Source organism: Triturus cristatus, chromosome 4_2, assembly GCF_964204655.1.
Source record: "Triturus cristatus chromosome 4_2, aTriCri1.1, whole genome shotgun sequence".
NCBI lineage: Eukaryota > Metazoa > Chordata > Amphibia > Caudata > Salamandridae > Triturus > Triturus cristatus.
The window spans coordinates 176,663,674-176,691,428 of NC_140586.1; the positions used below are offsets into that span (position 1 = coordinate 176,663,674).

General features: G+C 45.4%; 1 protein-coding gene and 1 long non-coding RNA gene across 2 annotated transcripts in view; both read right to left on the reverse strand.

Moving 5' to 3' along the window:
- The window catches only part of LOC146833296 (uncharacterized), a 215,256-nt gene that overhangs the window by 96,021 nt on the left and 91,480 nt on the right, over positions 1 to 27,755 (reverse strand). The window lies entirely within an intron of this gene.
- Positions 4,605 to 19,887, reverse strand: LOC146833298 (uncharacterized). Its single transcript, XR_014960562.1, has 5 exons — positions 15,500 to 19,887; positions 14,917 to 15,085; positions 14,129 to 14,224; positions 10,977 to 11,051; positions 4,605 to 5,293 (listed from the first exon to the last, which is right to left on the reverse strand). It is a non-coding gene; the product is annotated as an uncharacterized LOC146833298 (long non-coding RNA).

Here is a 27,755-nt window from a genome sequence, read left to right on the forward strand (position 1 = left end):
CAAGCCCTGGTGGGAGGGAGGAAGGGAGAGAGAGAGGGAGGGAGGGAAAGGTAACACTGTTCCAGCCCTGGTGGGAGGGAGGGATGGGGAGGAAGGTAACACTCTGTTCCAGCCCGGATGGGAGGGAAGGAGGGAGGGAGGGATGGGGGAAGTTAACACTGTTCCAGCCCTGGTGTGAGGAAGGGAAGGAAGGTTGCACTCTGTTCCTGCCCCGGTGGGAGGGAGGCAGGGAGGGATTGTGGGAATATAACACTCTGTTCCAGCCCTGGTGGGAGGGAGGGATGGGGGAAGGTAACACTCTGTTCCAGCCCTGGCGGGACGGAGGGAGGGATAGGGGGAAGGTTACACTCTGTTCCAGCCCTGGTGGGAGGAAGGGAGGGAAAGGTAACACTCTGTTCCAGCCCTGGTCGGGAGGGAGGGAGGGATAGGGGGAAGGTTACACTCTGTTCCAGCCCTGGTGGGAGAAAGGGAGGGAGAGAAAGGTAACACTCTGTTCTAGCCCTGGTGGGAGGGAGGGAGGGATAGGTGGATATGGGGATAGTGGAAAGGTAACACTCTGTTCCAGCCCGGGAGGGAGGGAGGGAGGGAGGGATGGGGGTTAGGTAACATTCTGTTCCAGCCCTGGTGGGAGGGAGGGAGGTAGGGAGGGATGGGGAAAGGTAACACACTGTTCCAGCCCTGGTGGGAGGAAGGGAGGGAAAGTTAACACTCTGTTCCAGCCCTGGTGGGAGGGAGGGAGGGATAGGGTAAGGTAATACTCTGTTCCAGCCCTGGTGGGAGGGAGGGAGGGACAGGTAACACTGTTCCAGCCCGGGAGGGAGGGAGGGATGGGGGTTAGGTAACATTCTGTTCCAGCCCTGGTGGGTGGGAGGGAGGGAGGGATGGTAACACTCTATGCCAGCCCTGGTGGGAGGGAGAGAAAGGTAACACTGTTATAGCCCTGGTGGGAGGGAGGGAGGGAGGGAGGGATAGGGGGAAGGAAATTATCTATTCCAGCCCTGGTGGGAGGGAGGGAGGGAAAGGTAACACTCTGTTCCAGCCCTGGTGGGAGGGAGGGAGGGATAGGGGAAGGTAAAACACTGTTCTAGCCCAGGTGGGAGGAAGGGAGGGAGGGATAGGGGTTAGTGGGAAGGGAACACTCTGTTCCAGCCCTGGTGGGAAGGAGGGGGGATAGGGGGAAGGTAACACTCTGTTCCAGCCCTTGTGGGAGAGAGGGGGGAAGGTAAAACTCTGTTCCAGCCTTGGTGGGAGGGAGGGAGGGATAGGGGAAGGTAACACTGTTCCAGCCCAAGTGGGAGGGAGGGAGGTAAAGGTAACACACTGTTGCAGCCCTGTTTGGAGGGGGGAGGGATAGGGGGCAAGGTAACACTCTGTTCCAGCCCTGGTGGGAGAAAGGGAGGGAGGGAAAGGTAACGCACTGTTCCATCCCTGGTGGGAGGGAGGGATGGGGGATGGTAACACTATTCCAGCCCTGGTGGGAGGGAGGGAGGGAGGGAAAGGTAGCACTCTGTTCCAGCCCTAGCGGGACGGGAGGGAGGGATAGGGGGAAGGTTACACTCTGTTCAAGCCCTGAAGGGAGGGAGGGATAGGGACTCGGTTCCAGCCCTGGTGGGAGGGAGGGAGGGATAGAGGGAAGGTAACACTGTTCCAGCCCTGGTGGGAGGAAGGGAGGGAGGGAAATGTAACACTCTGTTCCAGCCCTGGTAGGAGGGAGGAAGGGACAGATGGGGATGGTAACACACTATTCCAGCCCTGGTGGGAGGGAGGGAGGTAAAGGTAGCACTCTGTTCCAGCCCTGGTGGGAGGGAGGGATGGGGGAAGGTAACACTGTTCCAGCCCTGGTGGGAGGAAGGGAGGGAGGGATGGTGGAAGGTAACACTCTGTTCCAGCCCTGGTGGGAGGGAGGGAAGGTAGCACTCTGTTCCAGCCCTGGTGGGAGGGAGGGATAAGGGGGAAGGTAGCACTCTGACCCAGCCCTGGCGGGACGGAGGGAGGGATAGGGGGAAGGTAACACTCTGTTCCAGCCCTGGTGGGAGGAAGGGAGGGAAAGGTTACACTCTGTTCCAGCCCAGGAGGGAGGGGGGGAGAGAAAGGGATGGGGGAAGGTAACACTATTCCAGCCCGGGAGGGAGGGAGGGAAAGGTTACAGTCTGTTCCAGCCCTGGTGGGAGGGAGGGATGGTGGTAGGTTACACTCTGTTCCAGTCCTTGTGGGAGAGAGGGAGTGGGGAAGGTAACACACTGGTCTAGCCCTGGTAGGAGGGAGGGAGGGGGAGGGATAGGGGTAAGGTAATATTCTGTTCCAGCCCTGGTGGGAGGGAGAGATGGGGGAAGGTAACACACTGTTCCAGCCCTGGTGGGAGGAAGGGAGGGAGGGAAAGGTATCACACTGTTCCAGCCCTGGTCAGAGGAAGGGATAGGGTAGATGGGGGGAAGGTAACACTCTGTTCCAGCCCTGGTGGGAAGGAGTTAGGGATTGGAGGGATAGGGGGCAAGGTAACACTCTGTTCCAGCCCTGGTGGGAAGGAGGGAGGGATGGATGAGGGGTAGCAACACTCTGTTCCAGCCCTGGTGGGAGGGAGGGAGAGAGGGATAGATGGGAAGCTAACACTCTGTCCCAGCCCTGGTGGGAGGAAGGGATTGAGGGAGGGAGAGAGGGAAAGGTAACACTCTGTTCCAGCCCTGGTGGGAGGGAGTGTGGAAGTGAGCCTTTTTAGGGGGCCACCAGTGCAAGGGTTCGCCCTTCTTTGTCCTTTAGTCCTTAGACCAACAAAATAGAGATTGGCACGGAAGCTGTAATATCAAAACAATAATTTATTATCACTCATGAGTGGGACTACATCGATACAGAACCGTCAGGCAATGTATGAAATACAGAAACCAGGGTGCTTTTATACACCTTTTGTTGCAGTGTAAGCATGGAGACTCAAAAAGAGGTGGTACAAGTATACACAAGAATAGCTATTCACATATATGGACATACGTAAATCACTTCGTCAGCAGAGTGGGAGGGGAAACTAAATTGCTTACATCAGTTGGAATACCCTGACAGTTACACTCTAAAACAGCTGCATTCTAGCAGCTACAAGCCTTTCTGAGCATGTGCAGTGCTCTGGCTCAGTACTGAAGGAGTTAACTTTAGTTGATGACTCAGGCAGAATAGCAAAGCAGGCAACAGTAATGACGGAAGGAGCACATGGCTAACACATGGCTAACTAAAATGGATGCCAAAATAAAATGGCTTCAGCTTATGCTAACAGCGATTTCTGCTGATTTCCACAGACCACCCTTTTAGCATTAGCTGAAGACATTTCTTGATTTTGAAGGAACAAGGAAAATAACTTGCACATCAATTTTCATCATATCGCTAACTTCTTGGTCTAACACATTTTGGGCGTTCACATCCTTGACCTTGTGTTTGGTGGGTATACAAGCAGAAATACAAAGGAAACAAAGCATCGGGCCACATTGTATGCATAGACAGCATGACAGTAGGATCGCAAACAATATCCATAGAATTGTTAACAGTTTCCAGCCCCAGGTTACAAACAATGTCCATAACCAGCCAGTTAAAGTCCATGTTCCTGAATCGGGATGAATTTCAGCAGCTATCTAATGTAATTTAGAGATTGCATCAAAAACTGAAGGGGCGTGATCAGGGATGTAGACACAGCAGCTGCTCCCGCTGATGCGATATGCACCACCACGATCAGCCAACACGACGTCGAGGACCATTATGTTTTGGAGCACCACAATCATCGCAATTTACAGATCTTCTGTGATATTTCTAAGTGCCATAGCTGTTTGATTGGTTACAGCCTCTACAACATGTGTCAAGCGTCTGATTTTCCGCCTGTTTAAGGCAGCACCAACAAAGAAGAACAACCCCAAATTAAAGTCAACATATTGCTGCAGTGCAGCGTCAGTCTGATCCACCTAATCATGATTTATTGTCTTCTTAGATCTGTTTTTGCAAACGTCGTTGAACAGTTTATAGTCATTATGGTAGGATACAGGTGCGAAAAACACAGGTGGGAGCAAAAAGGACACATAGCAAGTTCCTGACCAACCAATTGGTAAATGGTAGTATCCTTTATTCCCACATAAAAAATAAGTATTGTGCGAGGACGTAAAACTGCTGTTATTTACTCCAGTAATATTCAACACTAGAGTATAGCTGCTTTTCCCCATGGGAATATTACCAACATTGTTCACACACAGGTCTGCTCTAATTTTAGTAACAGCTCTAACAAAAGGTCCTTTACCCTTGGCAGTTTGAGTGTTTGAGAAAACCTAATGTGTGGAGGAATTTCCTCGGCGATACTCCTCCATTTCCCACACAGTTCCTTTGGATCTCCTTCCTCATCAGGGTAACAGGCTCTGTTTAGCTGAAAGTTCAGTCTTCCTACGCCATAGTCAGTGATGTTAGCAACAGGAGTAGCCCATAGCAGCACAAACCAAGCTCTGCAGGAGCCGTTGTGTGAAAATGGCAGAGGAATAAACGGCGTTCCTCCCTTCTTCTGATGAGCTGGCATCATTCCGCACACACAATAGTTTGTAATGTTCGTAGCATTATGTGTTTGATGCAACATTTGAATGAACGTGTTTTTTTTTTTTTTAACTTATTTTTATTGCCATTTTCATATTTCACACAGTGTACATTATACAAAGTTTTGCAGAGTTAAGTCAATTGTACATCCAATGGTGGTACCGTTCATCTGTGTATACTGGTGGTACGTCAACAACATTTGAATGAACGTGTTGTTGAGATAAGACTGTCTATGCTTCTGCTCATGATAAGGGTGGGTGAAGTAGTAGAGCTCAATGGGGACAGTAGTAGTAGCAGTCAGCAGATTTTGAGCAGGAGCTACCCCCTCTACAACCCATGTTATAGCAATGATGATAACAATGGAAGTAAGCCCAATGATAAACACAATCTTCCGATCACAAACTTTTGATCTTTTCTCCGCAGTCAATTTTATCCGGACGTTGAACAACAAAGCAGATGAAACCCTAAAATCCTGGGCAGGCACTGGTTTCTTCACTGAGTTTAAGACTAGTATCCCTACCGGAGTCGCCCCCTTTGTAGCTCAGGCTTCACTAACCCAGGACAGTGGCTCACCCAGTCTCTTTCAGCAATTAACTTTCTCTTTTCCGGGGCCGCAGCTGATATTGAGATGCACCAGGGATCGTGTGGTCCGGGAACACTTCCTCATGTTCTTCAGGCGACGTAGCTTGGCCTCTCTCTGTGTCCAGGATATCACGATAGTCCTTCAGCGCAGCAGGTTCCACCCCTGGGAATTGTAACAAAGAGAACTTTTTGTTTGTTTAAATGGTATGCATATTTTGCTGGCATGCCCCTAGGTAAAGGGGTGCTGTTGTGTGTAACATTAATGCCAGGCAGTATATCATCATCTACCCTCGAATGAGAACGGGTAATTGCAGCAACAGTTACAGAGGCAAATTTGGCTGCTTCAACTTCCAACAAATTCCTCCCACCCAGTGTTGCCCCAGGTCTCCAGATAAAAATGGTACCTCACTTGTGTGGGTAGGCATAGTGACTGCAACAGGAAAAGGCCCAAATCATCCTGTGGAGACTTCAAAATTACATATAACATGCTCCCACCAATCACTCCCATGACACTGCCCTTGGACTCACATGCTACCACCCCCGGACAGTTTGTCTTCTATTTATAAACAGGTACTAGAAGCTCTTCCTGATAAGTCGAAGGGTGAGGGTTATGGTCTGCGGCCAGGTGACTGTCGTGACGAAGTCCTTCCAGAGAGCCCAACCAAGTCCACAGACTAGCCTCAGTGTAGCTGTGCATGAAAGTGTTGCTTCTGCTCATACAGGTGTGGCTTTCACAAATTTGTCACCACACCAACGTTATTAGTTGCATGGCTTATAAAAACAGGCCAAAAAATATGTTCTTCGCTGAGACATTTGTAGGCAAATTAAAAGTTCTACCGTGGCACACCCACCACAGACACACCTGTTGATTTCTAAGAAACCTGTGAGCTGCACTTAGACCATTGTGGTCCTCTGAATTCTGATGGATCGTTTAAATGTATCCTACTTGCAGTTGATTCTTGCTCAAGGTTCCTCTGGGTGTGGTTACAACTTTCGGCTGACGCTCGCACTTTTCTTAAAGATTTGCAAGTCTTTATCTGGACACATGCATGCACTACATTCCACTCGAACCAGGGCCCTGCTTTCACCTCTAAGGCTTAAGGAGATACTATGGCTTGCCTGGGTGTAGAGGTGTATTACTCTTCTCCATATAGGCCAGAAGGCAATTCTTTTGTGGAGGATGAACCGTGACTTAAAGCAATCCTTAACAGGTAAAGTATTATGTAGAGAGTGTAGCTGGATCTATTACTTATATGGGGTACAAATGTACATCCCTAAAAGATCTCTGGGTGGACAGACCGCATACGAGGTCCTCTTTGACATCAAAATGTATGTTCCAGACATTGACCATGCAGACATCGTGGCACATGCCACACCCTTTGAGGTAAATGATCGATTTGCTGTCTTACAGGATTTGCAATCCTTTCGTGACAGCCAATCCAACGAACAGTTGAAGTCGTTTGCCTCTATTGGAATCAAGGAGAAGCCAGCACCTTCTGGCTAATTTCCACAAATTGGGGATCTTGTTCTACAAAAGGTTGCGGTAAAGAAGAAATTTGGCCCACCATACAGTGCACTGGTGCCAGTCCTTGGAATTCAGAGTACAAGAACTGTAATATTGACACCGCTTGCTGGTTCTAAAGACAATTGTTTTATCTCCATTGATCACATCGAGTTATATCATGTGGCCTATTCTAAACAGTAGGCAACAAGGAGTACTTGGTAGTTCCCTAGCTCCTCTCACTACCATAAAGGAAATTCCTCTGCAGCTTTGGAGCAACATCGAAGCTATTTCTCCCCACTTGGGGGATAGAGAATAAACTTTAGTTAATTCCTAATACTGCTACAAATGCCAGCCACACAACTGAAGTGAGTACTGTACTTTCATCCGACTCTTTTGCAAATTCCACCTACACTTTGCCTGCAAGGATCTGTGTTTTTTTTAATGGCTGAAACACACTTATCTGCTCCCTCTTTGGATATGTGTTTGGATAACAGTTTCTTTGTTTTTTCTATTGCTTTTGATTGGATTTCTGACAGTTTTTTTCCATGTTGGTAAATAACCATTATCTTCCAGAACGCTCTGCCACAGAACTGGTCGATGAGGTGCTAACGCTTCACTCACGTTTACTTTAACTGAAAGAGATGTTCCTTGTGAACATTTCAGCTGTCCAAGTAACTGATGGAATTGTGTGAGATAAGGTCTAATATGATATCTTTGGCCCTACAGAAATACTGCTGATCCCTCACGTTTTCAAGATGTCTATGGGTGATGTTATTGTACCTAGGCTACATTCAGATGATTGGGATGTTGACACTGTTAACTGAGCTCTCAGAGCTGGAATATTGTACTGTCTTCAAAAGTGAAGACCTGTATCTAAAGACTGCTAATTACGGTGAAATGTTCTTTTACTATCATGGACATTATTTACATTGATCTGGTGTTCAACACACACTTTTTATTTACACACAAATGGAACATTGTCCAACTCTCCCACAAGGGAGCTCCAAATTATATAAACTCACATATTTTTCTGGACATGATTCATTGGACCAGAAAAACTTTTATTTTAAACTCTTCCCTATTCCAGCTAAGAAATATATGCCGACACAAATCAAGCTAATATACACAGATTCATTTGTTATACAATTAGCCATGAAAGGCTATGAGTATTGGAAGGATACCATTGACAAAAAAAATCTATTTGGGGAGCCAAACCTTGGCAAGTTCAGGGTACAGATACCTTATTTTGAGCCTGCTTAATTCCAACACAAATATGTTTTCTAAATGGTACAGTTCAACAGACTACTTGTCTAGGACTTGGAAAATAAAAGACATTTATTCACCAAACATTCCTTCCTTTGCATGATTTGATAATTGGCAACTTGTATCAAATTACAGCAAAGAACAGTACAAAACTATGGTGCAGAATAATGCATTTAACTCCACACTTTCAGGTCCAAATGGGTGGTTATTGTGGCCAGTAGACACAAATGGATGTTATGCTCACTTTTTAAATTACACAGCGGGGTTTATGGCAAGCAGACCTGGCTCTTCTTATTTCCAATCTCAACACTCAGGGATAGTCACCACTAACCCTGGGTGTAGTTCGCGTAGTCGCACTACGCAAATCTACCCGAAGATGTCATTGCGCTACGTGAGCGTGCGTAGTTGCTTGGGGCGCCCGTCCGTGAAGCGTTTTTCTTGTTCGGGAGCGCGTTGTGCGTGTTCGGGGCGCTGTTCACGAGCTCGGGGGATAATATTTCGCTAACTTACCCATGCGGTTGCCTATGGGTGCGGCCATCTTGTTTTTCAATTGTCCAACCCGCTCGCGATGCCTTATTTCCTGTTCCGAGTCGCGTTTAGCGTGTTCGCGATGCGCATGTCATGTTCAGGAGCTCGTTTTACTTGTTCACGCAGATTATTGCGCGTTCGCGAGAAATATCGCGGGGACTTACCCACGCGGTCGCGAATGGGCACGGCCGTCTTGTTTTTCACTCTATGCTTTGGTTCTGGGCCTACCTTTCTATCCTCCCTTAATCTTTGCAATCCTTAGTTTTTTTACACAGTTTTTCTGACTTTTTTTATTTATCATCCATCTCTCTGTCCCTAAGTTTATATTTTGCATTTTATTTCTACTTTTACTGTGTTTTTTTAACTTAATATTACTTCTTTCTTTAAGCTACTACTTCTTCACCCTATCTTTCTTTTTTCCCTTCTAACTTTTCTTTTCCGCCTCCCACCCACCGTAGAACCATGGCCAAGGGCACGAACGGCTCAAAGGGCAAGGCGCCTGCGCCCAAGAGCCGCCTGCCTTGCGGCAAAATGCGCCCTGCAGGGGTGCAGGCCTGGCAGCTTTTTAGCGATGTGGAGGTGGCCGCCCTTGTTTTTTTATCCAGCGCCACCTCCCCTTGACCTTGGCAGCAGGCGGCAGGCCAGCTCCGGGTACCCTACCCAGGAGCATCACATTCGGTGGGCGAAGGTGCGTCGGGCAGTGTTTCGCTGCTCAGGGGTCCGGCGCACCCATAACCAGCTGGCCCACCAGTGGTCAGACATCATGGACCGGGAGAAGGACCTGTTGGACCTGCTAGGTGTCGAGGTCATGGGGCTTGGTGAGTAGCTAATATATAGCAGTATAAGTATTGTTGTGTATACATTTTTGACGAATAACAAGATTACTGCTGCTAACATTGCTGGTAAATTACGTTTCAAAATCTTCTGTGATTGTAGGACACAGGTGCTCGGCGCTACTCTTACTTGTTTGCAACTTTGCGCTAGCTTGGGCTGATTAATGTAAGAGTTTACTTTAGAGAACTGAAGTTAGGTAATGCTATTGCTAGAGAGACTCTAGTCCTTCCATTGTCCTCCTGTGAAATAGTGGTGGATGGATACTAGGTTTAGTTAGTATTAGTTAATAATTTTTTCTACGGTCTGCGTGACGCCTCCTCTGTCACTGAGTGCTGCTTACCCCAATCCTCCGTAAAACCTTTTGTAGTGTCTTTATTGAGTGGGATGCTTAGCAGTGTCAGTCAGTAGCAGAATAAGCTCAGACGCAACCAACCCACAATTTAGTGTATGCACAAATTTATGCATGTGTCCTCCATCTCACCTATGCATTTTTGATGGCTAAAAAAAATGGAAATGCAGACTTAGTGAACAAGTGGCCCGTCTGGAATAGGTTGTCTAGGTCAGGTGGTACTTAGGCTTCGTTAGTATTCTGGAATCAGAATGATTATGGAACACTGGAGTGTTCATAAATAAGTAGACGATCCGTGAATCCAGCAAGCAGCCTAGTAGTCAATCCATCTGATTATATAGGGCAAGTTTATTGCAATTGTTTTCTAAAATGTTTTGATGTTTTTTTTAATGATTTATTTGTTTCACAGCACTCCTTAATGTTTGTCTCTTTCTTTATTATATCTTACATGATCATCAGCACCACACAGGGGCAAGAAGACAGGGTCTGAGTCGGCGGGACAATAACCAGAGGACCGCTCCTCTACCGAGGCCCCTGCTGCTGGCCCCAGTAACTCCTCCAGTGGTTAATATTAACAATTATATTTCCCTAACTTTTACTGCACCTTTTTTTCAGAACTATTAATTATGGTTCCACTTCCTAATTCTATTTTTTACAAATGCTTCTTTGACCTTGACTATCTGTTCCCAAATTCTGGTTATCCCTGCCTCTAAGTTCCTTCTAACTGCCTCTGCGATGATTCTCTGTACTACTACTACTATTAGTCTGTCTGTAGCTAAGCTTGCCCAGATGGCCACTTTATTGAAGGTTTTCTTTGGAATAATAAAACTCAGATTGACCAATAGCTCTAGCCACTGTGTCCTGTCTGTTGGGTTGTCCTCTTAATCTTGAGGCTTTGATAATTCCCACCAACAAAATGCCCAACCATATATTTGACTAGTATTTTGGATAGGATAGTACATACTACTACTATTGTAGGGATTCTGCACAGCCACATACATAACTATGCACAAGAAAATGGGATGTTGGTGATGGGAGGTTGGACCTTACTCACACCTCAGTCAGAAGAACCCACAATCCCCTGACCGACTAGCTATAGTGTCTCATTAGGTCCCGACCCTCCACACGAAGATACCCAATGATGATGACACAACCCAGAACAAAACACCGTTTTGCTCACTCACTTGTGTAAGTCCACCCCACCACACCAAATACCACAGAGTCTAAGTAACAAGCTCTGTACGTCGTTCTATGAAATTATTACTACAGCCAGCTCCAACAGCAAAAAACATTAGTTCAAAACAGTAAACATTTCCAAGTGTATGATAGAAGACAAAAGATCTGTGTGAATTCTGGAAGACCCCTCACCGTAGAACGTAGAAATACTGGTTACATGCATCATAAGCTCTGCAAATCTCTGGTTTGTAGAAGGGAATCTTCCGCCTATTATGAGAAAAATGGTGCGCGTTAGATAGTATAATGCAATTATGCAACCATTTCGCAGTCATGCCAAAAAGTGCAACATGTGATGGCTAAGAAATACGGACTAACCGAACTCCATACCAAGTGGTTTGTTTTTCGACCTCTTCACATTTACGCAACACTCATGTGGCCTCAAAGGCGTCTACTGCACAACTAGCGGCGAAGTAATATGTGCAAAAGAGTAGACATGATGAATCTAAAATGGTTACATGGATCAGGCTAACTTTCCAAAGAGTAGAGTAGGACTGGATGACCCTAGGGACCATAATAACACTACTAGTGTCTGTCTACTGACTCTACTCTAGTACCCGATTTGGACTAGTGATGATGTATGTTGTATTAACTTTTTTTTCAATCTTCCAAGTGAAAACTAATAAAATAGGGGGAGGTGTACAGGCATCTAAAAATGTGTAATGTTTTTTCTAGGCATACTACCAACCACCAGTGCCGGCGGGGCCAAAGGCGATGGCGATGCAGCCATTCCAGAGGGGAAGGGGAACAGGCGGCACTTGCAGGAGCTACAGGGGGGGAGCCAGCAGCAGTGGCGGGTGGTGGCAAGTTATATTCATTACTTATTGACATTACGACTAGCTGGAAGGGTGTTCACTTCACTCACTGTACTGTGAGAATATTAAGTTGTAGTGAACATTATACAACGGTTGAAGACACCCTTTACTTAGCATTAGCAATAGCATTAGCAGCGTGAGTCGAGTAACCAATAGCCTCTTCTATCTGACTCCAAACTCAGCTGTGAAGGTTTTATGGAGAAAACTAAAACTCAGATCAGATGACTTTGATGGATGTGTTGAACAAAGAGGGAAAGAAGAGTGGAAGGAGGAAGGACGGGCGAGATGTAATATGACTGGCAGAGAAGGATATGTTGGAAGCATGCATAGGTGGCTGAAGGATGGGTAGAAGGTGAAAGAAGATGCCTGCCTGGGTGGGCAACACAGTATGGGTGGATACTAGATAGCAAGAATCATCAGCAGTGTTTGGGTCAAACTCAAAGCCAAGGCAAGCAAGGAAGAAGCGGACGCATGGGTGGTTGTATGTGAAACCAACTAAGGTTTGTTAAGAGATATATAAAAAAGAATGTTAGACATTTACTTTTAATGGATGGATGCCTGGATGTACTATCATCATAGACAGCATAGGTGGAGACTGTCACTGGAAAGTCTTACTTTGAAGAGAATGTAAAAGAAACTGCGCCAGAGTAGCAAAGCGGAGGAGAATATAAGTAGTATTTTCAGAATACAGTTGACTCTCAGTAGTTTGCAAGCACATCATATATATATTTATATTATCAAGCGCCTTCCTCCGACTCCGAGGACCACTCCCTACCTATGTTAATGTATTTTCGATTGTGTCAGCCAGCCTGCAAAGGGTGGCCTATCTGTTGGTTACACAATCAATGAAAACAAAGTACCCTATGCAGTAGCGGTCGGTGGTGGGAGTGCTGGCAGGCGGTGACGTGGGGAGGGGCAGGGTGGGGGGGTAGTAAAAACTATGTATTACGGCCAAATACAGGTAAGTTAACATAAAAATAAATAAAACAAATTTCATTGTGCGCACTGCACCGCCAAATGCGATGCAGTGCGTGCAACGAAATTGGTTTTATTTATTTATATGTATTGTTTTCTTACCTGTAATTGTCCGTAATCCATTGTTCACTACCCCCCCACCCTGCCCCTCCCCACGTCACCGCCCGGCAGCACTCCCACCACCGACCACTACTGACCTTATGTTGTGTTGCCATCTATAATATAAGCAATGACCATTGGATCAGATAAATAATCTGCCTTTTTGTAGTACCCAGGGCAGGGTGAAAGTGAAACTGAGCAATTACCCTCATGTAACAGAGAGTATGGCCAGTGCCACCAGTAATACAAAAATATGAGCTTCCCCACCTGCAGACAGTAGTAGTAAATAAAACGAACGTGAGTGTGCATTATGTGCCTCATATCTGTTTCTCTTGGGTGCAAGCTTAGCTGCGCTGGCATGCCGGCTACAACAAGGTTATGTAATTTCGATAAACTAGAGATAAGAACAAGACAACTGGTGTGTATTGGAGTCCATAGTGCTAGTATAATGCCTGAAACTCTCACAAATGTTAGAGTCCGAGGAAGTAGGAGGATAGATACTTACAACAAATGTTATGTACTGTGCTTGCTAGTGATACTGATACTGTGCCACTATGTGTTGAATGAATTTTGTGTTATTGTTTTGCTATGAGTATTGGTTACAATATTCTTTTTATTTCTTGATATAGATCCTCCTTGCCAACCAAAACCCACGCGGAAGGAGTTGGCAGCCAGGGCCCAGCGCTGTAAACTGGAGGCCATTTGTGAAGAATATCTGCAGTTGGTGGTGGAGGAGGAGGAGGAGGCGGCTGAAGCTGCAGTCGCCTCCAATGCACCGGGCCCCAGCCAGGCCCCACCTCTAGTTTTACGGCGCCGTGGTCAGGCAGCCGCCCGTCGCCGTGCTTCAATAACATCAAGCACTGCTGCCCCCCACCCTGGATGTAACTGCAGGGCATTTTGCTGCCAGATGCTCCTCCGGATGGCACGCTTGGAGGAGAACCTAGATGAGCGGGTGAAGATCCTGGTCGATAAACATCTGAAAGCCTGCCGAATTTAGGACCTCGTTGAATTGCCCCTTTTTTAAGTCCTTTTGTTGGTGGGTGGGTTTTGGTCGTTGGGGTTTATGGACATTTGGGACTTTTGGACATTGGTTGGGGTTAGGGAGAGGGGTGGGTCAGGTCAGAGTGGGATAGTTTATTTTTGTTAGGGTAATAAATTATATTTACTTAAACATACGATGTTAATGTTTTGTGGGTGGGTTACTGTTTTACTAATTTATGTCACATGGTTTCCTTGCTGCTGCAGACCTGCAGCCAGTGTTTGATTTAAAATATCTGCCGATTTTGTAACATACAAACAGATAGATGCAGTACCCTTCACTGAGTTATTTTATTGGTCCTACTAGCACTGTCAGTCTCTCCTCCTAGTCCATTATACCTCCCACCAATCTTATCTTACCTGTGATTGATGATGATTAAGTTCGGCACAGCAATGGCTGCATGGTTTCCCAAGAGAATGGAGAAGATGGCATGGTTGTGGTAGTAGACACTGGCACTAGCATTTGAAGAAAAAAAAGAGACAGTCACTTGCCTGAGAGAGACTGTGGGAGGAGTAGTAGAACGAAGTAAAGTACAGCATGGGTGGGCAAGCAGAAGAAGATCCTTGCCCTGCCTTGAAATTGAATTAGTGTTGCTTTCACCACATCTGCCTCAGCAAGCGTGTGATCAATTGTTGGTGTACATTTAATGTAGTCACATCACACCTCAATATAAATCACACAGCCCGGGGGAAGAGAATTAGGGACTGATGAATGGATGGGAAGGGGGGTTTGGGTAAAGGTTTGACAAAGAAAAACAGACAGTACGCATGGACACAACAAAAGTAAAACACAATCTTGGAAGACGACCATGATCCATTATCCAATAAATCTATAAAGGGAGAAAAGGAAATGCATGCATGATGATGAAGAGAACTTGATGGTTAATGAGCAGTACTTACTAACTACTACTACACAATTAGACAGTACAGGGCAGAAATTAATATGAAATTTGCCTTGCCTGTCTGCCCTCAGAGAGACCCAAATTACATGCTGTACCGGGCTTACTTTTAGTTTTAAAGCTAGCAAGGAAAATGAAAAAATAGTTGTAGGGATCAATTACCAAACAAACCACAACACACAGTCGTAATGGTTGAAGAGGAAAAAGGAATCAAATTAAAAGACGAATGATGAATGATACTAAAGTTACTGTATTATCCTGGTCCAATTGTGGAGTTGCATCATTCTCTTCATTTATCTTGGTCCTCCCTTCCATGGACACTCCGCACATCAATCTTGGGTACCACTGCCTGTCTGATGCAGGTAGGTAAGGTAAGTGCGAGTTGTTTCTCCCACTATAGCACAGGGTAAAGGCCTGCCTGTAAGTGTAGATGGAAAAACAAAAGGGGTATTGAAAAATAACAATTAAAAAAACAAACTCAATTACGGTAGAGTGCAAGAAGAGAAAACAAGACTCTTGAGGGAACACTTTCAGACTGAGGCGGCTTGGATACATTGTGTCAACTCTAAAGCATTAAGCTACAACAACAACAGGACAGGAGCCAGCACAGAACAGGCCCACCACGGCACCGGGCCGGCCTGTGACCCAACCTCCATTTACCTTAAATTTTGACAGAGCCAGACAAAACGCATATACAGCAACCTAGCATTTTCCAAATCAAGTGACTAAATCAATGCACCACTGTCAGTCATACCACTACACTCTACTCTACACCACTACACGGAAATGTAGCCAATGTCTGCTGTGGTTCTTGTTGAATTTTTGTGTTTACCTTTTATGCCAGTCCATGAAACGCAGTTATTCCATCAATTATCTCGGATCCAACTGACTGACTGCGTGCAAAGATAGTATGGTCATCATCATGACCGTGTGGTACGTGTTCTCCAACACAAACTCAGTCTGTAGTGACTCCGATTAAGTTTATATTCCATATTAAAAAATCGCAACCGATATTGGCCTGCACCTGCAGTAGTAGGAGTACAATGTGGTTATTAAACAACAAGGAAACATTGACTGTCACTTGAGTCACTTTTACTTTGTAGATAAACTAGTGTAGTTCGACTTCATGCACATTGACTCGGAGTCAGCACGCAATCCAATGCATGCCATCATTCATTAATCATTACCTGTCTTGCTCTTCTCTTTGACTGTCAGATCAGATGCCTAGCCTTCTGACAGTGATGAGTTTCGGCTCGGAAACAAAACGAAAGATAGCTGTAGTCACGTTTCACTTCTTATGGAGGGACTGTTAGAGGCAACATTTATTGTACTATTCTCCATCTCCATCCAATGTCTGGCTTGCTTGAAATGTAATTAGGGAGAGTAAGGAAGATGGAGCAGGACTCTGACGAGTGGAGTGGACAGTTATGCACAGACGTGCAACTCCAATAGGGAAATAAAAAGAGGAGACGGTGTTGAAGGATTTGTTGTGATTAGATTTGAACCAGAAAAACAGATACACCCAAAAATAAAGGAAGGAAGAACAATTTGAAAGCCTAGTTGTCAGGGAAGAGGAGCTTGTCCTCAAACTCTGGTGGTTCGGACAGAAGTAGGTCATGTAACCCACTACTTATGTCATCGAAGTCGCTCTCCTCTTCCTGCTGTGATTCACGTATTTTGTACTCCGGTGGTATAAAGTGCTGATTCTTTTTGATCATGGTACACTCTCCACGCTTTTGGGCGAGAGGCTGGTCCTTTTCACAGTTACAATGGCACCAGCAGCACTGAAAACACGCTCAGAATAGACACTTGCAACAGGGCAAGCCAGATACTTCATCGCCAGCCTGCTGAGCACTGGCCATTGGCTTCTTTTCCCATACCAATACACCAATGGGCTTTGCTCAATGAAGACCTCTGTTGTGTCATCCAGATAGGCCTGGACCATCCGCTCAATGCTCAGGGGTGCTCCAATTTGCTTGGCCTCCTTTGCCTTTGCATCAGCAATGGACGTACAAAACCCTTTCCGTAGAAACCAAATCACTTGCAGTTTTTTTGAATGTGGCTGATGATCCTGTTGGTGCTGCTGTTGATGTTTATGCTGGTATTGTTGGTGACTGCTGGGAGGCAACCGCACTGCTCTCAGGCTCTGAAGTAGAACTTGACTCTGGGTGCCCTGTAGTACTTGTTCTGGCCTGGGGTGACGGGCCTCTAATTAAGAGCCGTTCGTTTTCAAAGTCAGTGGCTTCCTCAGCTATCAAAGTTTTGTACTTGGCAACATCCACTTCTGAAAAAGGAATGACTTAATTACTGTTCAGAAATAATTTGTAACGTGGAACCAAAATTGAGGCAGTAATGTAATGTCGATCTGACAATGTTATTTTGAATCCTTGTATTTTCAGATAAGTGAACGGCTAAGGTGTCCGCCAAATAATATGCGTCTACTTTGTCATCCACACCTGCGTACGTTTCAGACACCTCCTTCAGCTTTTGCTCTAGCATGTACAATAGGATAGCTTGGCCCATAGTACAGTCCTCCCTGCTGACTTCACGTGTGAAGATCTCAAAAAGAAGTAGCATCTCTGTCAGGCATTTAACGAGGTCCCATTGGGCCAGCTCAACGGTCATGCCTTTCACAATAGGATCTCCTGACCTTTTCATGACATAAGCATTGAGTGGTATGTACTGCTCAAACAGACGCTCAAGCATGTAAAAGTTGAGTTCCATCGTGTTGGCACCTCCTGGATGAGTGCTTTGACTGGCATTTTATGCTCACGTTGAATGACCCTCAGCTGCTTCCGGGCTTTAAAAGAATGGTTGAAATGCGTGCATATTCTTCTGCAGGTAAGTTAAGTTGCCGACTTTGCTTTCATTTTTCAGAAAGTCTTGAACAACAATGTTAATGCGGTGTGCCAAACACGGGACCCTGAATTAGCCACCATCTTTCATGGCCCTAACTACATTACTGCCATTGTCCGTGGCAACAAAAACAATGTTAAGCCCTCTTGGTCGCAGCCACTCAAAGACCTTGCTGTTAAACTCATCCAAAATGGTTGCAGCAGTATGAGATGTCGCCATAGCAAACATGGCTACAATTGCATGTTTGCGAGTGTCATTAAAAATCTCAGCAGTGTCAATACCTGCAGATATCTTATCTCTAACACCCACAAAAGAGACCCAGTGTGCAGTGATGCACATGTAATCAGTGGCTTGGCAACTGGTCCACATGTCTGTTTTCAGGTGGATACTCTGAACAGTACTCTGTTTTAAGGCTTTTCCAAGCAATTCCAGCACGTCGTGATGTAGTGCTGGAACAGCAACTCTGGTGAAATAGTAGCGGCTTGGAACCTTCCATTTTGGGCAGATGATTGTCACAAATTCCAGAAAACCCACCCCTTCAACAAAAGAAAAAGGGAGATGGTCCAGGGCTAACATTTTAGCCATCTTCGCATTGTACAAACGGGCTATTGGGTGGTTGCGTTCGTACTGCCCCTCCGGCCTACTAAACATGCTAAGAATGGTGTGCTGCATGGTATTCCTTCCTGTTATGCTTACTGAGATGTTGCTGAGGATGTGGACGTTACCACTGCAGTGCTGGGGTCAGGGCTACTTTGTGTACCACTACCACAGAGAATGTCGCCCCCTTCTTCTTCCTGTTCCACCGTGAGCGGACCTTCTTCTACTCGTTTATCCCCACCAACAGCAATGGTTCCAGTTTTTATGCGACGAAGGTGCTCCTCCCAGTGGATTGTGTGGCGTTTTTTCAGATGGGTCATTTGGCCTCCGGTACCATAGTTTGTACCAAGCTTACCACGACTAACAGAGGTATGACAAATGGAGCATATAGCAATGTTTTCCTCCTTTTCGCTAACCGTAAAGAACCACACTGGGGAGCTTAACTTTTGTCTCCTGCTGGAGGTGCCACTTCCAATGCCAGATGAACTGGAGGGTGTGCGTTGAATTTGACTCTGTGCAGTACCACTACCTACTTCTGCTGAGGTGGTGCTTGTGCTGGATGTAGGACGCTGCCGGCACTTTGCTAATATAAATATGGAAGCTGGAGGTCGTGTTGGTGTTACCTGTGTTGTAGGTATGCGTGCCACATCCCTCACAGCCCTTTTAGATAGGGTAATAATGTTGGTCTCCATCACTTCTGGGCCGGGAGTGATGTTCGTGATGACTGGCTCATCATCATCAGCATCCTGCTGTTCTACATCAACCTCCATAAGTGTAAGGCTTTCTGGAACCTTCCTTTTCCCTAGCCTGATCTTGGGACGGGTCTCCCTCTCAGACTCAGTTTCTGGTTTCCAAGTGGCATCTAGATCATCAGAAGGGGGGCTTGGCGAAGAACTTGATGGACTAACCCTCCTTTTCCTGGCTGGGGATTTGGAAGACAATGGAACTTCTGAAGGAGTGGCTTCCTCTTCTTCCTCTGCATGAGGCTCAATTTCCTAAACTGCCCCTACTTCGGGAGGAACAACAACTACCATTGCGGGCGGTGGATGCGGCTGTTGGCCACTTATCTGTTGTGTTCCCTCCTGCGTTGATTGTGTGCTACTTTGAGATAGCGATAAGTTTAGTTCAGGGTCAGCATCACTGCTTTCCACCATTAGGCTGGCTACCTCTTCCACACATGTGCTTGGGCCTGGGTTGGTGGGTTGTGCCCACTGATGCGGAGGTGCTGCCCCCAGCTTGGCCCCCGGACACCGCTGCTGGAGGCGTCATTTTTGGTGTCCCAAAAAAGGTTTTGGGCGACACATCAGACTTAAGTGACACTTCCTTATTCTGTTCCTTCTTCTCAATGGCAACTTTCTTTGTACTGGAGGACCTGCGACCTGCTTTCTTTGGGGGCATCTTCTTCAGATGTCAGCATAACCCAGTTGCAAAAGTTGCAGAGATGGCTGGTCAGGTCACTCACACGTCACGTCGTGTACAGCAGCAGAACGTCGGTCTGGCACCACAACGGGCGATGATGGCACACCTCCTCCTCAGTCTTTTGTGCACCTAAAAGCAAAGAAGCCAGAAGAACATCAGTCAAAAGATAGTACAATCAAACTAATATAATATATAACTTCTTAGTGTGTGGTAAGTGGTCACAATTATTAAATTTTATTAAGTCAGTGATCAACAAAAGTGTAGCCATTTATGAGACTTTGACAACAAGGCCAGGGCTCCTGGTGTACTGTACTGTGTACACTCAGGAAGAATAAGAGTAGCAAAGAACAAAAACAAATGTAGGGGAGACTGTTTGCCCTAAATAAAAATGTGTTCATCACATGGGATGGATGCAGCATCAGGGAGCAACAACAACGAAAACATACACATGAAAAGGCATTTATTTAACACACCCAAAGAGTGAAATATACCCCAGGAAAAAAGTAAATCCCACATTTTGAAATTTAATCCAAAGCCATCCATGCCATACATGATGTTAAAATTCAACAGACAACACAAAAACAGTTGTTTAACTTTCATGCACCCATTATAATTGAGGAGTAGTACCCCTGGGCCTACTGGCAGACTAGGCCACAAGCTTGGAGGCCTATGGAAAAAGTACAGTGGCTGGTCCCACAAAATAGCTGCCACCACATAGCCAGGCCACTCACAAAAACAAGAAAAGGTTAGGAATACAAGACAGACAATGCAGTCCTATGGCAAAAGCACAATGCCTGGCTTCACAAAATGGCCGCCACCCACATGGTCAGGCCACCCACCATAATAACAACAAGAAAGTGAATACAAAGGACAGGAACAGGAAGTTGGAGTCTCTGTGGAACATACTTCCTCTTTTACATTTATTTTTTATTTTTTAAAGTGACTCCATGCTCCAAACTACAGCCAAATGACAACCTGAGGAGTTTTTTTTAGCAAAATGCACAAAATCCTCATTTTTGAGAAGCTTATGTTGCTCGAGATATTGTTTGCCAGATTGCAAATTCTGCGTGTTCGGCATCACTAACTGTACAAAAAGTAGTTATCGCGTGCGCGAACACGCATATTGAGCACGCTAAGAAGACAAAAACTAAGTCCGTGTTGTCGCGCTGTGCATAGTTGCCAAAAATACGCGAGCTGAATTCCTAGGGTTACCTACTGGCTGAAAGCCCAATTTATTTAACACACATCTAAAAACTGAAATTCCACCCCAAAAACCACCTTTTGCAATTCAATCCAATGCCATCCATGGTGTTAAAATTCAACAGACCACACATACAGTTTTTATGCACCCATGATTTGATGAAGACTACCTCTGGGCCTACTGGCAGACTAGGCCACAAGCTTGGAACTGAATGGCAAAAGCAAGCACACTGCCTGGATGGCTCGACAAAATGGCCGCTAGCCACCCACAACAACAAGAAATGGAAGACAGACATTGTAAGCCTATGCAAAAAGCACACTGCCTGTCTTCACAAAATGGCCGCCACACACATGGCCAGGCCACAACAACAACAAGCATAAGCCAAGGGGAACAAAGAAAAGACATGCAGGCCTATATGGAAAAAGAAGCACACTACTAAACTACCACCACAAAATTGCCACAAGCCACATGGTCACTCACAGTCACAACCGGTCAAGGAAAACAATGAACTGAAGCAGGCCTATATATGACGAGACAAAGGAGGCCTGCTAAACAACACAGCTTTAATACAAAAATGAAAATCAACAGGGCTACGAAAGGATTGGAAAGTTACATATCAAGCACACACACACATCCAACAAAGGTATTTAACACACACACACAAACAGTGAAATACACCACAACCACATTTAGCAATTCAATCCTATGCCATCCATGCCCTACATGATGTTTAAATTCAACAGACACCACAGAAACATGGACCCATGGGTACCTCTGAAAATACCAGAAAAATGTAGGTACAAACATGCCCCAATCAAACAAACATGTACACCAATTCTCCAACTTACTTGTAAAATTAAATCTCAAATCCAAAAGTCCTCAAATAAATCCAATCCAATGATATGATGCAGCAGACAGACACAAAAAGTGATCCTTTCAGCTCCAAATCCAAATGAAAGTGAACAGAACATGGACAAAGCACTGGGAGGAGCCTGCTGAACCGTAACAGGAAGTTGGAGACTCAGGGGCACTTCCTTCCTCTTGAAAAAAAAAGAGTAAAAAAAAATAAGGACTCCTTGCACAAAAGACTACAGCCAAATCACAATCTGAGGAGTTTTTCTGAGCAAAATGATAATTTTCGAGAAGGTTTTATGATGCTCTTGAGATATTCTTCGCCAGATTGTAGTTTTTGCGTGTTCCGGATCGCGATCTTACCAAGACAGCCGCCGGAAGGCAGCTCGCACGTCCGAATGAAGTGTTCGCGTTCGCACACTCTTGCGGGATCTGGCGGCCACATTACAAATCTCGTGGCACATGCGAACGGATAGAAAATCATGTCGCCGAACGCAGAATCACGGTAAGACGTTACAGCGTGCATGAGAACGCATACTGAGCACACGAGGAAGCAAAACAACTATGCTACGCTGTAGATTGCGTAGTATGCGGCAACTTCGTGCTCTACATGAATCGCGAAGTTACCGAAACTTCGCAAACTCCGCGAGCGGAGCATAGTTCACCGCCCAGGCTTAGTCACCACCTATTCGGTAGGGAAATTGTGCTAGCAATGGTTGGAACATTCCACACTGTCTGGAGTATAATAACAAATGTTGCTCCTGTGGGAAGACATGGACTTATCTGAATTTTTTGTTGGTTCTAAGTTTCCACGTTCAAAAAGATTTATTTATGCCACATATGATGAAATTTGGAAATGAAAGCTGCTGCACGTTTCAGACAAATCACTCAAGATAATTTGGATAAAGTTCTTGCTGTTATTGATAATCGCATTTATATGCTGTCTTCCTGCATTTACAACTTGAATAACAATGTGTCTTCTGTTATCGATATTATGTAAAGTGACATTTCTTCATTGTACCATGGGCACAGTCATCTTAGATTTATTATGCAGCTTTGTTGGACACTTCAGGTACTCAAAAGTGGCCATTTGCCATGGTGTTATCCAAGTTCTCTGCACCTATTCTTGCCTTTCAACCTGACACTTAAGCAACAGCTTATGGCCAAGAAGGATGCCACTTACACAATGTTACAAATAGAGAAGTTAGAACAGCTCCCATTCACAATGGCAGAGACACCCTCTGCAGTGTGGTAATACGTGGCGTAATATCTTTGCCAATTTCAACATTCCAGTTCACATCTTGCATGAAACTTTTCCTGGTGGATAGATACGAAGCCCTAGAAGGAAGCTTTTTTCACGAGTTATGGTCACTCCCATTTTCTTATCGGTGTGAGCGATAGGACAGAGGCATTCCTTACTGAAAATGAATGCGACTGTTCTGTCAATCATTCACTTGTTGTGCTTCCGTAGCGAATCTGGCAGTTGTCTTCATTCCAAATTTGAAGGCAGATTTTATTAAGCTAAGCAGACTCAAAGTCTTATTGTTTCAAAATGATCTGCAATTAAAATCTGCAAATGAAACTTTTTAACTGCAGGTTGCAAGGATGGCCAATGAGATACAGTGACTGTTAAGCACAATTTTGCCACTACATTTCAGCAGGCTTGTGCATTGCATCTTTAACGCTTCTAATACTGCCGGTATAGCACACTTTAAAAAATGTATTGGAACTTGCATTCAGTACCTTCAAGAAAATCTTTGGAGTAATACCGGCCTTTATACATTCCCTGTTTTCAGATGTTTTCGGAGGCATACCCTTGGCGTTATTCCTCATTTGCAGAATCTTGGTTCTATTTTTGCTACTCAGCAATGGATGTTCCATTTTGAAGGCCACCAGTAACATAGCATAGCATAACATAGCATGTGTATTTGTATAGCGCACGTTCACCCAAGGGAACCTTAGCAATGAATAACAAATGTTTATTGTTACTCAACTCAATGGTACTCAGGCTAAGTGGACTCACTGGGATTTCAACCTGTGACCATTAGGTCAAACACAGATCCCTACAGTGGACGTATTAGCCCACTAAGCCACCAGATTCGGCCCTGGTAACGGAACTACCATCAATCCAGCTGTTCCGTGAGCACATGATGCAATTCTTTGAAGTCACTTTGCCCTAGGAACTGAACACTGACTGGCCATTTTTGTTCCAACCAGCCTGGTTTACCTGCATACAACCTGTGTTTCCATGGGCAATTGGTGTGTGTCTTGCTCTGCAAATACCTGTTCCTGTGTCCGTGAAGAAGTTAATGAGTCCGATAATGACCCATTTTTGAAATTGTTCTATGAACTTACAGATGCTTCACAATGCATGGTATGATCCACTCCCTCTGGTGGAAAATGGGGTTTCCCCACCAGGATTACCTAACTCCGGCTCTAATGACATGAATGGATAGCAGGCTAGTGCTTCAGCATTGGCTCATAAGGATCAGGTCTGTTCTAGAACTTTTGAATGGGGTAATTACGTAATCGTCCTCTGCAGAGATGAAACCTGTTCTGAATTTACTAGACATTGATCTTGTGGATGAAATCTTAGGTGCATCCAGCTGAAACTAATTAGGCACAGTTTACAAAATTTTGATGTGCTATTTTTTATTATGCCAATATACGTTAATATGCTTATTAGCATCTTATTGAATTTGCTTAGTTTGTTATTTTAAATATGTTAGCTGCTAAATTACTTCACCGACCAAGGAGGAGGTGTAGTGATTTCCCTTTTGGGCACACTTTGGTTCTCCCCTAGTTTTCCTATTAGATGTTTTAGCCTGCCTCTGCTTTGCACAGTCACACAATATATTTATTTTTGTAACATGACAATATTTTATAAATAGCTGTACATGTTGCTTGTTATTTAGTGACTGTTCTCAGGATTCAGTCTGCACATTTCGTACAGGCCCAACGACATGGTATGCAGTTTTCTTGTGGCTGGTAAGCAACATCTAATGTTTTAGACACAGCTGCAGCTTTCCAACACAGTAGTTCCAATTGTTCGTTCAAAACTTTATTCGGCTAGTAAAAACTGCCAAAAAAGCGCAACAAAAATTATCATAATTGATAAAATAGAATTCAAGTAAAATACAATCGATAAAACCCTTCATAATATCAGGTCAGTAATACATAACATAAAATAGATAAGCAATCATATGCCCTATACAGTATCTTGGCCAATATATTTTCTTATGTATAGATGTTAGACCTGGCAACCTTGGCGTGGTTTCCCCTGACTTTTTGCCTCTACCTCCTACATTTGACACTGTGATGGATTTCGTTTTGCTGGTTTAGATGCTTTGGGCACTTTGCCACTGCTGATCAGGGCCAAAGTGCAAGTGCTCCCTGGTTAAATTATTACTGTGATTGGTTATCCATGATTGGCATATTTGTTTTACCAGTAGGTCCCTAGTAAAGGGCACTGAGTGTGCCAGGGCGGGTTATTCAAATGCTACTAGTGGGCCTGCAGCACCGATTGTGCCACCCACATGAGTAGCCCTAAAATGGTGTCTCAGGCCTGCCACTGCAGTGCCTGTGCGCAGTCTGTTATCTGCCATGTTGTCCTGGCCAGTGTACACACTTGCCAGGCCTTACCCTTCCCTTTGCTTACACATTGGACATCCCTATGGTAGCTCCAAGGTACCCCCCTGGGCATGTTGCAGTGTATGTGAAAGGTAGGACATGTACTAGTGTGGATAACATGTCCTGATAGTGAACTACTGCCAATTTCGTTTTTCACTATTGAAAGGCTATCTTGCTCATAGGATAACATGGGGAATGCTGTGTAACCCGTTTACCTGCATATCTTCCCATAACGACAAGATAGACATATGGAATCTGGTATCCCTGAACTCAGAATTTAATTACATCTTTTAGAGAAGATGTTTATTAAATTCTAAGTTTGGAAACAGCACTTTTAGAAAATGGCTTTTTTATCTTCTTCAGCCTTTCTGTGTGCCTCTGCCTGTTTGTGGATTGACTGTCTGATTTGGGAGTGACAGGGGCTGGGGTGGCTCCAGGAGACTGGGTGAGTCAGCACTAGGCTGAATAGACCCATCTGCATGTAGAGTGGTGGGGAGGAGTAGCACTTGGGTCTGAATAGGGCTGTGCCTGCCTGCCACAATGCTGGCTCCACTTTCTGCGGTGCGTCTGATGGCCCTGACCAACACTCACAAAGGAAGATGTGCCCTGGCAGAGTGCACCCAGAACTGGTTTGGACTGGGTCCAGGACCCCTCACACAAGAAGAACAAAGACTTGTGGGGTATAAAAGAAAAGCAGAGACCCCTGTAAGATTAGATTAGGCAACTTTGTGATCAAGAAGGAATCCCTGCCAATGAAGAACAGCCAGGAAGACGGAGAAAAAGTGCTGCCATTGCCGAGTGTCTGGGAGCAGACCTGCAGTTGCTCTAATTGCTGAGGAAGAGGACCAAGGGACTGTCTGCTGTGTGTTGTGTCCCCCTTACTTGAAGAGGAGATGTGCTGTGTGCTTTGCCCCCCTCTGAAGCCTGCCTATCTCCAAGGGCCTGAGAAGAGCTGGCCTCCTGTTGGGAACTCAGGGATACAAAAGTTTTCAAGAAAACATCCTGCAAGCTGCTGTGTGCGTGTCTCTGCTCACAGGCTGTGCCTTTGTGAAGACTGCCTGTCCGTGTTATATTTGACTGTGTGCTATCGGCACACAGCGGGGCTCTGGGTGAGGTCTGCCGTGCCTTTTATTTTTTTTTAATCATTGATCCGGCGCTCGAGAGTGCGTGCCCGTGCACTACCTGAAGCAGTCAACAAAGGGGCCGAAATCACCACCGCTGGCCCGGTACGATGAAAGGGAGAAGCGCTGTATCCAGAAAGATCACCGCTGTGGCCTGCCGAGGCAGGGTCAGCCGAGGAGAAGAGCCGCAAGATACCCTTGCCAACATTCACCGTCGGTGGCCCGGAGTCCGTAGTGTCATCACTGAGCAGCGCTGGGATTGGCCCCAGCGGTGCGGGTCACCTAGCAACAAGGAGGCTCGTCCTAACGGAGCCGCGCTGTGATCGAAGCACGAGGCATCTCCTAGCAACAAGGACCCCATGCTCCGCAACAAGAACGAAGCTGTGTCCGAGGCCAGAGAGCATCGCCAAAGGAGTTGCCGCCCAGAGGATCGTAGCGCAGACCCCAGCTCTGATCCACAATCGGAGCCTGCACCCAAAGCCGGTGTTTCATAGCGCATTACCGGCAGGCCATGTCTTGGGGCACTAAACGCGGCAATTTGACTAGCGCGTACTCACGCATTGTGAAGGGGTGATTCTCTGAATTGAAGAGGAGCAGATAAGTTTAGCACATTCCGTGCTACGGCGGGGGCATTTATCAATAAGGGCACCATTTTTTAAAGTAACTTCTACACGCTAGAAGTTAGGGCTCACCGCCATACTGAGCCCCCAAGTGCCTCTATTTTTACAAGTACCTTTTGTTTGCAAAGGAACATTGCTAAAGGGAACTTTTTGCAAAACATTGCTACAGTGAACCTTTTACTAAAAAGAAAACAAAAAAAAAACATTATTGGGAGTTTATTTTTGTATGTAGGATTTATGTTGTTTTGACTCTGCCTAATCAAGATAAAGTGATTTATATTTTTATAAATAACCTGTCTATCGTCCATTTGTGGTGTTTCACTATATTACTGTGAATGTTGGTGCAAATACTTTACACATTGTCTTGGGGATAAGCCTGTCTGATCGTGCCATGCTACCAAGGGCATGAGCAGGGGTTATCAACAGTGTGTTTTCCCCTTGCCCTTACTAGAAGCAAGGGTCCCCATTTGGACAAAGGTACTTACCTCTGCCAACTTGAGACGCCCAGATCTAACAATAGAGATTTCAGAATAAAAAAGGGCAATGCTAAAACATAAAAAGTTATCATATAATGCATAAGGAAACATCAGTGCATCTTTATGATTTCTTTTATTCTGTGCAACAAAAAGGGGTTTCAGATATTGGCATCGCAATTCATTCATTCAGAGCGGCAAGATTTAATCTTCAAAAATGCAGCCAAATGGTGAGCCATACCACATCCTAATCTAGTTGGAACATACCGATGTTGAGTGTTATTAACATACATCAAATACTCCTGGCAGCCTTCCCTTT